General features: G+C 44.4%; 1 protein-coding gene across 1 annotated transcript in view; it reads left to right on the forward strand.

The window, feature by feature from the left end:
- Window positions 1-9194: 9194 nt before the first annotated feature.
- Window positions 9195-12970, forward strand: part of BCL9L (BCL9 like) — a 46307-nt gene continuing 42531 nt past the window's right edge. Inside the window, exon 1 of the mRNA XM_063436667.1 lies at window positions 9195-9575. The gene's annotated coding sequence lies outside the window, so the exon portion shown is untranslated. The remainder of the gene's footprint in view (window positions 9576-12970) is intronic.

Consider the following 12970-nt stretch of genomic DNA (forward strand, 5'->3'; position numbering starts at 1 on the left):
CTACATAAAAATCTATAACTGACATACTATTCCTGCTATGCAGCTAATATTATATAGCTGGGACCTGCACAAATAACCGAACGCCGTTCATTTTACATGATCAGGACCACTTGGCTTAAAACGGTTGTACTAACTGAGGGAATGAGATTCCCAAAAGAATAAAAACTCCCAAACGGCTTGGAAGTCCAGCGGGACTTGTGTTGCCGAGTAACCGAATTTAGTTCCAGGCACTCGACGACAAAACCCCGCTGGGGGGGGGGCGGGGCCGGGCCGCCAGCCTGCATGGCAGCAGAACCTCAGGTCTCCTGGCCTGAACCCTGGAAAACTGCTAAAAAACGGCACACAGAATATAATAAAGCCGGATTTCTCTGCATATTACCGAAGAGGAACACATAAGCTATCGGACGATACCACACTGAACCTGGTAATGGAATGGGGACATTGATACTCCTAACTCGGGCCTACGCAACATACTGAGCCTGGAACTGTACAGCACCTGTAGGCGCACAGATAATGGCCCGTCAGGCCAGGGAAGTCCGAATCCCGGCAAATCTTCACTAAAGACAGCAAAGCTGTGGGGGGTGGCCCGGCCCCGCTTCCCCCCCCCCGGCCGGTGGGGGTAATCCCGGCCACATGGGGACGACACACTCCAGGGCGGAAGATACCGCATGGGGCCTATACCGATCCCCTACACAGGCAAAGGCCACCAGACTGGGGCCCGCCTGCAGACTTATCCTAATGGAGAGAGAACGCAGAGGACTACACAAGGGAGACAGACCGGGGCACCTCGTGCTGGCCCTGGCGATGCCAGGCGCCGGACAGACCCCCCCGTGCTAAGCTCCCGGCCGCTAGTGGAGTGGACGTCTGAACCTCTGGGTCTGTGGGGTCCCCAGAGAGCTTTTGTCCCTGATGCCGTGAGCCCGGTGGGGCGGGACTGACGCTGCCCTCCCGACGGACCGGTGGTCGGGGGGATAGCCACCAGCTCCAAATATGTGGCCGGCACCGGGTGAGACAGCAGAGTGCACGCTCCAAGTGGACTCACGTGAAGCTGGGGAGGTGCAGGGAGCGGACGACCCGCGGATTTTGGTGGTTGGGTCCAAAGGACGGTTTGTGCTCCTGAGTGCCCACAGTGTAGCGGGAGACCCGGCTGGCGGACGGGGGCCGGCTGGGGGGAGACGAAAGGAGGTCTGGCGACCCAGGGACAGTGCGATGGTGACACAGTGAGAGACTCCTCACAGACGGCCATGCAGGCCGACACGACGATCCAGCAATGCATAGTTACCTCATCAAGATATGCTTCCTTACCTCCATATATGAACACTGCATCAGCTCCCATATCCTTAGGGAACTAACAAAACAAGTAGGATCCTAGTTTAGCAAAGTATCAGCTTTGGCTGGGTTCAAACCCTGTATGTTCACACCCTATACTACTGCTTCACAAAATACTGCTCCTTAGTTAATGCATACTCCGCTATAATGCGCTGTACAGGGCGGCAAATTAAGCGATTGCTAGGCTATCACGTTAGGATTTGTTATGCCTAAAACGTTAGATGTTCACAAAGGGAAGGTTCCCTGGTGATACATCTCAGACACACCCGTTATGCATATTAGGTTGTTACTTATTTCGTACATTTGATGTTGGTCCCCTACTACCATGTTAGCCTACAATGCCACAGGAATACGCAGTTCATGCTATAATGCCTCTAGGGGCCAAAGATTGATGCTACGTACTCATTGCTGCACACATTATAACTGATTGCTGCATAATAGGCTGTAAAGTTGCTGAATACCGCATACCTAATAGCCGGATTGCTACATAATATAATAATTCACCACAGCTTGAAAACAAATATGCCCCTTATGTCAAAAGTTAGACAGTTTCTATTTTATTTTAATTATTGTACTTACCGCTGCATACGTAATAATTGTTTGTTGCATAATAGGCTGTAAGGTTGTTTATTACCACGTACTTAATAGTCATATTGTTACATCACGTAGTAATCCACCACAGCTTAAAAAACGATTAAGCCCCTTATGTCAAAAGTTAGACAGTTTTTTATTTTAATTTTGTTTAATTCATGTATTTTTATTTCATAACATGCCTACGATACAATTGATAAGAAATTGTTATAATGCTACAAGACATGATCTACTAATACCGGACTTGAGCAATACCTCTGCCAAATGTGCTTACCGCACCATACGCTTAAGCAATTATTTGAGTCCATGTGAAACATATACGACCTGGTTTTATTTTGCAAGGGGGTACGCCTGAGAAGGGTTTACGTGGTGATTACATTAGATATCATGTTTATCTTATTCGATCTTACCCAATGCTATTTAAGGTTTCCGATCCATTCGCAAGAAAAATTGATTACAAGTGGCTAAAAATCAGCTCATACAGTGACCAGCAGCGCATGAACGCAGCACTGAACTCAAAAGCTTAGGTAGTGACATCCTGTAAAATTATACTGGACCTCTGCGTAGGCACCAGCTTCTTAAATGATTACTTTTCAACACAATGAGCCTCTGCGCAGGCAACACTGCAATTAATCTTATGAAGAGCCTCTGCGCAGGCAACAGCACACTTAATGGCAGGTTTGCGATGCCTTTATGTGATACCAATAAACATATTTAAAACAAAACCCCGCTGGGTCTCCGAGAACAAAGATGGCCGCCGCCATGTGTCGGTACACGAACGGCGGCCACCCGCAACATAAATTAATTGGGCACGGATACACTGTTGCAAAGTACCTAATTGGAGACACATGACCTGCTGGGGGTGGTCTCCCATTCGGTACTTTGCTTGTTCCACGAACAGTGCGGCGATTCACTGTTCGTGGATAACCAAGCTGAATACTAGCAGTATTCCTGTGCTGTAACACACGAATGCTTCATACGTGGATCTTTTAATCGGGGAAACAATCGATACGGGAAATAGCAGAAAATATACAATTACACTCAGTAAGTGGCTAGGTTTGCCACACTGTTAAATGCCCCAAAATGGGACATGGACCCAGCGTAAAAATTCAAAGTTTGAAGAAACCCTGAAATGGCCGAGTCTCAAATTTGCCCCTTCAACATCTACATATACCTGGGAAAGGTACACGCAGGAATATTGCTGTACTCAGACGACATAGCTGAGTGACATATGAAGGGTTATACTGCCGTAGCAAACCTGAGGATTGCAAACTATGCAGTAAAATCTCAAAGTGTGTGTCAAAAAGGCAGAGAAAATGCTTATTACTACTAGACTTGGTAACAACTAGCAAACAATTATCCCATGCTAAGGTTCAAAATGGGCCTTTTGAAATACCCTTGGGTGTCTTCTTTAAAAAATGGTAGGCCTTTGTGGGGGAAGTTTGAATAAGCAACCTGCTATTAGACCCCAAAATGAGACATACACCTATCAAATTCATCCCTCAAAATGTTACTGTAAAAACTGAAATAGGCCTCCTATATGGCACTATAACTTCACGAAATACTGCCAAAGGCAAACATTGGGGGTATTATTTTACTCAGAGGAGTTAGCTGAGCATAATTTGGGTTGTTTGATCATATTGGAACATATCAACTATACAAAATACCCAGCACAAATGTAACGGATAAGTTAAAAATGCCAAAAATATTTGTTTACCACAAACTCTGACATATAATGGTGAAAACATGGTGACATGTTAAGGCACAATATATGCCATATGAGATACCTTGGAGTGTCTACATTCACAAATGGTAGACCTTTGTGCGGTTATTGAAAAAAATCAAACTGCTATAATGCCCCAAATTGAAACATAGGCCCTGCAAATCCATCTCTCAAAAGTCTACTCTAAAAACTGAAATGGTCAGGTCTCCTATATGGCGCTGTAGCGTCACGAAATAGTGTCAAAGGCATACGTTGGGGGTATTGTTCTACTCAGAAGAGTTAGCTTAGCATAATTAGTGGTGTTTGATCATAGTGGAACATATCAAATATACAAAATGCCCAGCACAAATGTAACGCATAAGTTAAAAATGCCAAAAATATTTGTTTACCACAAATTTTGACTTATAATGGTGAAAACATGGCGACATGTTAAAGGACCACTATAGTGCCAGGAAAACATACTCGTTTTCCTGGCACTATAGTGCCCTGAGGGTGCCCCCACCCCCAGGGACCCCCTGCCGCCGGGCTGGATGGAGTGGAAAGGGTTAAACTTACCTCTTTTTCCAGCGCCGGGCGGGGATCTCTCCTCCTGCTCTCCTCCTCCTCGGCTGAATGCGCATGCGCGGCAGGAGCCGCACGTGCATTCAGCCGGTCTCATAGGAAAGCATTTTCAATGCTTTCCTATGGACGCTTGCGTCTTCTCACTGTGATTTTCACAGTGAGAAGCACGCAAGCGCCTCTAGCGGCTGTCAATGAGACAGCCACTAGAGGCTGGCTTAACCCTAATATAAACATAGCAGTTTCTCTGAAATTGCTATGTTTATATAAAAAAGGGTTAACCCTAACTGGACCAGGCACCCAGACCATTTCATTAAGCTGAAGTGGTCTGGGTGCCTATAATGGTCCTTTAAGGCACAATATATGCCATATGAGATACCCTGGAGTGTCTTCTTTCACAAATGGTAGCCCTTTGTGCGGTTGTTGAAAAAGTCAAACTGCTATAATGCCCCAAATTGAAACATAGGCCCTTCAAATCCATCTCTCAAAATTGTACTCTAAAAACTGAAATGGTCAGGTCTCCTATATGGCACTGTAGCGTCACGAAATAGTGTCAAAGGCATACATTGGGGGTATTGTTCTACTCAGAAGAGTTAGCTGAGCATAATTAGGGGTGTTTAATCATGGTGCAACATATCAAATATACAAAATGCCCAGCACAAATGAAATGCTTAAGTAAAAAAAGCAAAAAATATTTTTGTACCACAAAGTTTGACGTTTAACGGTAAAAAAATGACGACATCTTAAGGCACAATATATGCCATATGAGATACCCTGGAGTGTCTACTTTCACGAATGGAAGGCTTTTGTGTGGTCAGGTGAATAACCAAACTACTATAATGCCCCAAAATAAGACATAGCTCCATCAAATCCATCTTGAATTTTCTAACTGTAGAAACTGAAATAGTCTTGCCTCTTTTATGTCATTGTAGCTTCCCAAAATAGTGGCAAAGGCATACAATGGGGATATTGTTGTACTCGGCAGATGTAGCTGAACACAATATGGGATTTTGACAAGGAATAGCACACAGCACAAACAGAAAACACACAATTTTACTATAATATTTACCAGAGATTGGTGGGGAAATGGCTATAAAAAAAAAAGTGTCAAAATACCCTTAGATAATATGTTCATCCCCAATATGTAACAAATGTTCCTGCACAACCCCTCTCTTCTATTCTGTACCCTGGTGAGCAGGCGCCAATGTTGAACAATGTGAAACACTAATAAAACCAAGTTTCAAATTGAAAAAAATACCCTTAGATAAATAGCCTGTGATGTCTTCTTTATAGAAATATATACTTTTGTGTAGCAATTTTGTTTTCTGTGACGGCTATTAAACTTACAAGTAAAACATACCATCTTTTAAATTGTATCACAAGTTTTATATTACTTCTTGTATTTTATATTACTTCTTGTATCTTGTATTTTTTTAATGGTTTTTTTTTCCATTTAATTTTTTTAAAATAATTAATTACATTTTAGATATGTATATGTCACATCAAATTAAAGCCATTTTGTCCTTTAAAAAACTATATATAATATGTGTTGATTCAATAAATGAGAGACATGTAAATTGCAGTTGAACACAAACAGCAAAAAAATGCAAAAATAGCTTGTGTCCTTAAGGGTATGTCCAGCTTCTGAAGCTGCGTCCTTAAGGTCAGGCTCGGACTGGCTATCGGGCATACCGGCCAAATGCCCGGTAGGCCGCGATGGACGTGGGCCAAGGCCGGCAGAGGAGATCTCTGAGCGGCGGCCCCTTATGTGTGCCTTCATGGGCCGGTGGGGAGATCAAAGATCTCCCTCACTGGCCCACAGGCACTGATATGTGGCCGCCGGCTGGGGAGGGAGGCAGGAGAGGACCCGGGGAGCTCTAGCCAGCAGCTCCACCAGGTTCCTCTCGCGAGGTCTGAGCGCTGCCGTGGTTACCACAGCAACGCTCAGATCTCGCAAGAGTGAACTCTAGCCCTGCAGGCTAGAGTTCACTCACCACTAAGACCACCAGGGATGGCAGCATGGCCTCACTCCATGGCAGCACGGCTCCCCCCCCCCTCCCAGGCTAAAGGTAAGAAGGGGGGGGGTATAAAGCACCCTCAGACATAGACAGCACCATCAAACACAAACAGCACCCTCAAACACACACAGCAACTCTTTACTCACATAGCACCCTCAGACACACACAGCACCCACAGACACAGACAACACCCTGAGACACAAACAACACATTCTCACACATAGCACACTCTCACACATATACAGCACACACACACACACACGTATGTATAATATATAAAATAACCCTCAGTGAATTAATAGACAAAGAAAATTAAAAACATAGCATGTGACAGTAGATAAGAACACCCTCACACACACAGCACCCCTCTTACACACACACTGCACTCCTCACACACATGCTGCACCCTTCACACATACACACAGAACACCCAACACACACTAGATCCCTTACACTCTGAATCCTCTACACACACAATTTCCTCTGGGTCCTTTACACACTAGATCCCCTACACACACACTGCACTACCTACACACACTACATTCCTGACATACAAACTCTGGATCCCCTATGCACACAATACATTCCTTGTAAGCAAACACACACAACATTATCTAAACATACACTCTCTACATTCCCTATACACACTATGCTCCCTATACACACACTCTCTACAGCCCCTAACCACACATATTACACCACAAACTAAATCGACCTATTTACACAATACCACATCACAATCAGCTCACTCTACACACACGTAATCCCACAAGCAGGCTCCAAACACATGCACCATACGCTTTCCTGGCCCTTTTGTCCTCTGGTATCCCACTTATGGAGACACCAGAGACAAGTTAAAAGCAAACACAACGCAAGCATGTTATTAAATTTGCTTGCGCTGCGCAGAACAATTACAGGGCCTTTTTCTCATGCTAGAGCTCTTCAGCGGGGCTCTGCGCATTGAACCAACATGCTCACTTTGAGAGGGGGCGTGCTTGTCATTAGTAATGACAAAACACACACTCTCTGGTCCCGCCCCCTTCTCAGGGGGACGCCGTGATTGAAAAATGCAGAGGCCAAATTTTTTTTCCCAGTCCGGCCCTGCTTAAGGGGTTAACTTCTTGTTATGTATTTGTTTTTTTGTTTGTTTTTTTATAGATCCATTGAACAAGGTTGTTAACTATGTTGGAGCTATATAAATATTAATAACAATATTAATTTAATGATTTAGAAAAAGTTACAGAACAGGGTGTATCCGCTTCAATCTTCAGTAAACGTGTGTCCATAAATCTTGTGCTCATATTTCAGGACCCCATCCTGCATTGTCACCTGAAGGCGTTATCTCTTCTACTTGTCCCTCCCAGGTGTCTGGCAGTGTGTTTTAGGCTGAGAGAAAAGGACTTTGTACTGAAACAGAGAGAGACTGAAGGAGAGAGAGTCAGAACGAGAGAGGGGTATAGTGAGAGGGAAAAAGAGTGAGGATAGTGAGAGGGAGAAAGATAGAGAGTGGGATAGTGAGAGGGAGAAAGAGAGAGATTGGGATAGTGAGAGGGAAAAAGAGAGAGATTGGGATAGTGAGAGGGAAAAAGAGAGAGGGGGTAGAGAGAGGGAAAAGAGAGAGAGAGGGGGAGAGTGAGAAAGTGTTAGGGAGAAAGAGAAGAAAAAGAACAAAAGGATAGTGGCAGGGAGAAATAGAGACATGGGGATAGTGAGGAGGAGAAAGAGAGAGAGGGGGAGAGTGAGAAAGTGTTAGGGAGAAAGAGAAGCAAAAGAACGAAAGGATAGTGGCTGGGAGAAATAGAGACAGTGGGATAGTGAGGAGGAGAAATAGAGAGCGGGGGAAAGTGTTAGGGAGAAAGAGAGGGGGGATAGTGAGAAGGAGAAATAGAGGGAGGGGGATAGTGAGAAGGAGAAATTGAGAGCGGGCGATAGTGAGAGGGAGAAATAGAGAGCAGGGGAAAGTGTTAGGGAGAAATAGAGAGCAGGGGAAAGTGTTAGGGAGAGAGGGGGGGATAGTCAGAAGGAGAAAGAGAGTCAGGGGATAGTGAGAAGGAGAAATTGAGAGCGGGGGATAGTGAAAAGGAGAAATAGAGACGGGGGATAGTGAGAGGGAAAGTGGGAAAGTGTTAGGGAGAAAGAGAGAGAGGGGGATAGTAAGAAGGAGAAATAGACAGAGGGGAATATTGATAGGGTGGAAGGAAGAGAGTGGGATAGTAAGAGGGTGGAAGGAAGAGAGTGGGATAGTGAGAGGGAGAAAGAGAGAGATTGGGATATTGAGAGGGAAAAAGAGAGAGATTGGGATAGTGAGAGGGAAAAAGAGAGAGGGGGTAGTGAGAGGGAAAAAGAGAGAGAGGGGGAGAGTGAGAAAGTGTTAGGGAGAAAGGGAAGAAAAAGAACAAAAGGATAGTGGCTGGGAGAAATAGAGACAGTGGGATAGTGAGGAGGAGAAATAGAGAGAGGGGGAAAGTGTTAGGGAGAAAGAGAGGGGGGGATAGTGAGAAGGAGAAATAGAGGGAGGGGGATAGTGAGAAGGAGAAATTGAGAGCGGGCGATAGTGAGAGGGAGAAATAGAGAGCAGGGGAAAGTGTTAGGGAGAAATAGAGAGCAGGGGAAAGTGTTAGGGAGAGGGGGGGATAGTGAGAAGGAGAAAGAGAGACAGGGGATAGTGAGAAGGAGAAATTGAGAGCGGGGATAGTGAAAAGGAGAAATAGAGACAGGGGGATAGTGAGAGGGAGAGTGGGAAAGTGTTAGGGAGAAAGAGAGAGAGGGGGATAGTAAGAAGGAGAAATAGACAGAGGGGAATATTGATAGGGTGGAAGGAAGAGAGTGGGATAGTAAGAGGGTGGAAGGAAGAGAGTGGGATAGTAAGAGGGTGAAGGAGAGAGTGGGTGGGAGTGTGAGAGGAAGAAGGAGAGAGGGAGAAAGAGATAGGTGAGAGAGAGAGGAAGGGGAAGGGAGAGAGAGGGAGAAAGAGGGAGGGAGAGCAGGAAGCACTTAGAGGAAAGAGGCTCTTATTTTGACAGCGGGCAGCCTGAGCGGCTGGAGGATCCTGTGTCTTTCCAGATCCCGTAGACCAGAGCCCAGGAAGGGGGAATCCTGCTAGAAGCTGTGAGGGGGAGCCCTGACTGACCCCCCAGGTCCATGTGCGGGGTGTGAGGAGGCCAGGTACATGCCAGCCGTGCCCGGAGCCCGCAGGAAGGGGACAGGATGAGAGGGGGCTCCCGGCTGGCCCTGGTTGCGGCTCTCTCCCCCCCTCGGCTCCCGCGCTGCGGGTGTTAAGAGGGGGGATCCAGAAATTCGACACAGGAGGCCGGAGAAAGGAGGAGGACCATGGGAGGCCGAGAATCCTGAAGAAGGTAAGGGAGACCGATTGGGGGGCGCCCACTCCAGGATCCCCCCCAGTCCGCTCTACATACACAACACCCTGGACCCTCTCCCCTGGGTGATCACCCCACTGGGATAATACAACTGCTCTGGACCTGTTCTCCTGGCCTGCATGGCTTCCTAGGAGTCATATGATTCGTAGTCAACAGTATGGCTTGCTATGAGTCATAGGACTAGGAGTCCACAGCATGGCTAGCTAGGAGTCATATGATTAGTAGTCAACAGTATGGCTTGCTAGGAGTCATAGGACTAGTAGTCCACAGCATGGCTTGCTAAGGGTTATAGGACTGGGAGTCCACAACATGGCTTGCTAGGAGTCATAGGACTAATAGTCCACAGCATGGCTTGCTTGGGGTCATAGGACTAGTAGTGGGCAGTATGGCTTGCTAGGGGTCATAGGACTAATAGTCCACAGCATGGCTTGCCAGGGCTCATAGGACTAGTAGTCCAGAGCAGCTGGAATTCCAAAAGTTAGCCATCCCTGTCTATATGTGTGATATCTCCCAGGGAGTCATATTTTATCACAATGTTTACAAGGTGTTTGTGTGTCCCTGCTGTGCCCCTAGCACTGGGTCCTGGGGTATTAGTGGCAGTATGATCTTAATGTGTCATTGAACCTGCTCCCAGGTGTAATGGTGACTGACTTCCAGGGATTCAAGGGTCTCTGTGATGCTAGGTTTATTAGTGACCTTGTTCACAAGTACATAAATCACAGTGCTCACTACACTATCTTGTAATATATATAATATATATATATATATATATATATATATATATATATATATATATATTATTTTTTTAGATTAAACTCAGTCATTGCCAAAGAGGTGGATTATTGGCAGTATATGGTTTATTGACTTCCTTAACTTCTAGTCTTGCTTCCCTAGTATCAGGACAGTTTCTACACAAGAGGCATAGTGCTTTCTGACTTGTTGCAGTTAATAGCAGTAGTAAGTGTGTGTCAGTTGTATAATAATTTCTCCTAAGTTTTTCTTTGTTTCTCCACTTTATTATGAAACATATTGTTTAGTAAAAAGCCACATTTTACTTTTGTTGCAATATATAGATTAACTGTGTTATTTAAATTTTAAAGGGACACACTAGGCACCATACCCACTACAGAGCACTGGTGACTCTCAAAGAGTGAATAATGTCTAAACCCGGCATTAGTTCGTATGATAACGCAGTAGTGCATTAGTAGAACCTCTAATTTATCAGTCATACTCAGACCCGAAGATCCTCATTTGTAAGTGGATTAAGAGATTACTGGTCGACAGCTCCCAGGGATTCTGGGCACCATAACCACTACAGCACATCATTGTGCTTGTGCTGCCTAAAATGACCCTTTAAGTAAAAACAGACACAATGTAAAAATAATCTACCAGTTAGCTCTATTTACAGTTCAATTGTTTCGGCCCAAATCCCTGATGCAACAAAGATGGAGTACCCAGGTTGTTTTAGGGGCACTACATTTTAAAAGTTTGACAAAAAAAGACAATGACCAGAACAGAACGAGTCACAGTCCACAATTTAACAGGCAGACTATCCATTGGTATTTCCATAAGGGTACCAGTCACTCAACAGTGCATTAACAACCAACTTGAAAAATGTTAGTCAAATAACTCTGAATGCAAACATTGTGTTTTTTTAAGCTTAACTTTTTGTTAGTGCTTTATCAGCTTACCACAATTTACTATTTTGGAAACAGACCCATGTGTATCAGGTGTGTGCTTGACACTGTAACACATTGATTTGACAAGGACACCGGCTCATAGTTTTGTTCCATTTGCATCATTCATAGAATATATACCAGTTGCCTTAGCCCTTCTCCTTAGATGTGTCACGTTGCTTACCAGGTGTATCAGTGACGCCGATGTCATATCACAAGTCAGTCTCAGATGTAACACAATATTCTTGGTGCGTTGGGGCACTATGTCCCAGGTGTATCGGTCAGACTACATGTCTGGGATTTCATGGATAGAATAAATTAACCCTAAGAGTGTAACAAGACTAATTCATCACACGAGACACCTTACCTTGTTGTCATGTGCGTTAGTTGCACTGTGGTTAAACAAGCCACATAATGGGTACATTCATTGAATGATGTGTTTAAATTGTGGAGAAATTACAGGAAATGGAACATTTTAGACAAAAATAGGTGGGCAGAAAATTCTGCAGCTCAATTATTTTTCAAGCTTGGCTATTTTGACCTACATTTTTACAAAGTTACATTTTATGAATAAATCAATTTTTTGGGGATATAAACACTTGTCTTGCACCTGCAACTTGATAGTTCCAACTTGTCTATCTCTACCTATTTTTTTTTTTTTAGTTAGTTGTCTAAGGAACACAAATCACTGTTTCAGAAGCGAACACCTGTGATTAGTTACAACATCAGTGACTGTGTACAGGGCCGTCTTTAATATTGATTGGACCTTGGGCAAGAATTTGCTTGGGCCTCCTGGGCCCTGCCCCCGACACCTCAAGACTCACTCCCTGGCATGCAATCAAGCCCTCCACCCCAACGCAGTGACTGATTAAAGCAGATATAGCCTTGGTGCAAGAATTTGTTTGGGCCCCCCAATCGCAAGGGTGGCCAGAAAGTAGATCCCTATCTGTCGTGCAACTCCAATAATGCTTTGACAGCGGGGGCTCTACCATTTTCCTATGCTTGTATGGTTGTATTTAGCACTGAGCCGTTGGTGTGTTTGAATGTAAACATGTTTTTGTATAAAGTATGTTTGTGTGAATGTAGGGGTGTGTTTGTATGTGATGTTTGAATGCAAGCATGCATTTATGTGTAGTGTTGTTTTTTGAATGTAGGAGTGTGTTTAAATATTATTGGTGTTTGTGTTTGTATGTAGTGTTGATGTTTCAATGCAGGAGTGTGTTTGTTTGTATGTAGTTTTGAAGTTTGAATGCAGTGGTGTATTTGTATGTAGTGTTGGTGTATCAATGCTGAGATGTATGCACATACACTGCCACACACACTGTGATACACTGATACACACTGAAACATGCAGATACACATATATACACACTGAAACATATGCAGATACACATATATACACACTGAAACACATGCAGATACACAGATATACACACTGAAACACATGCAGATACACAGATATACACACTGAAACACATGCAGATACACAGATATACACACTGAAACACATGCAGATACACAGATATACACACTGAAACACATGCAGATACACAGATATACACACTGAAACACATGCAGATACACAGATATACACACTGAAACACATGCAGATACACAGATATACACACTGAAACACATGCAGATACACAGATATACACACTGACACACTTGCAGATACAGACAAACAGATACACAACC

This window comes from Pelobates fuscus, chromosome 11, assembly GCF_036172605.1.
Source record: "Pelobates fuscus isolate aPelFus1 chromosome 11, aPelFus1.pri, whole genome shotgun sequence".
Taxonomy (NCBI): Eukaryota; Metazoa; Chordata; class Amphibia; order Anura; family Pelobatidae; genus Pelobates; species Pelobates fuscus.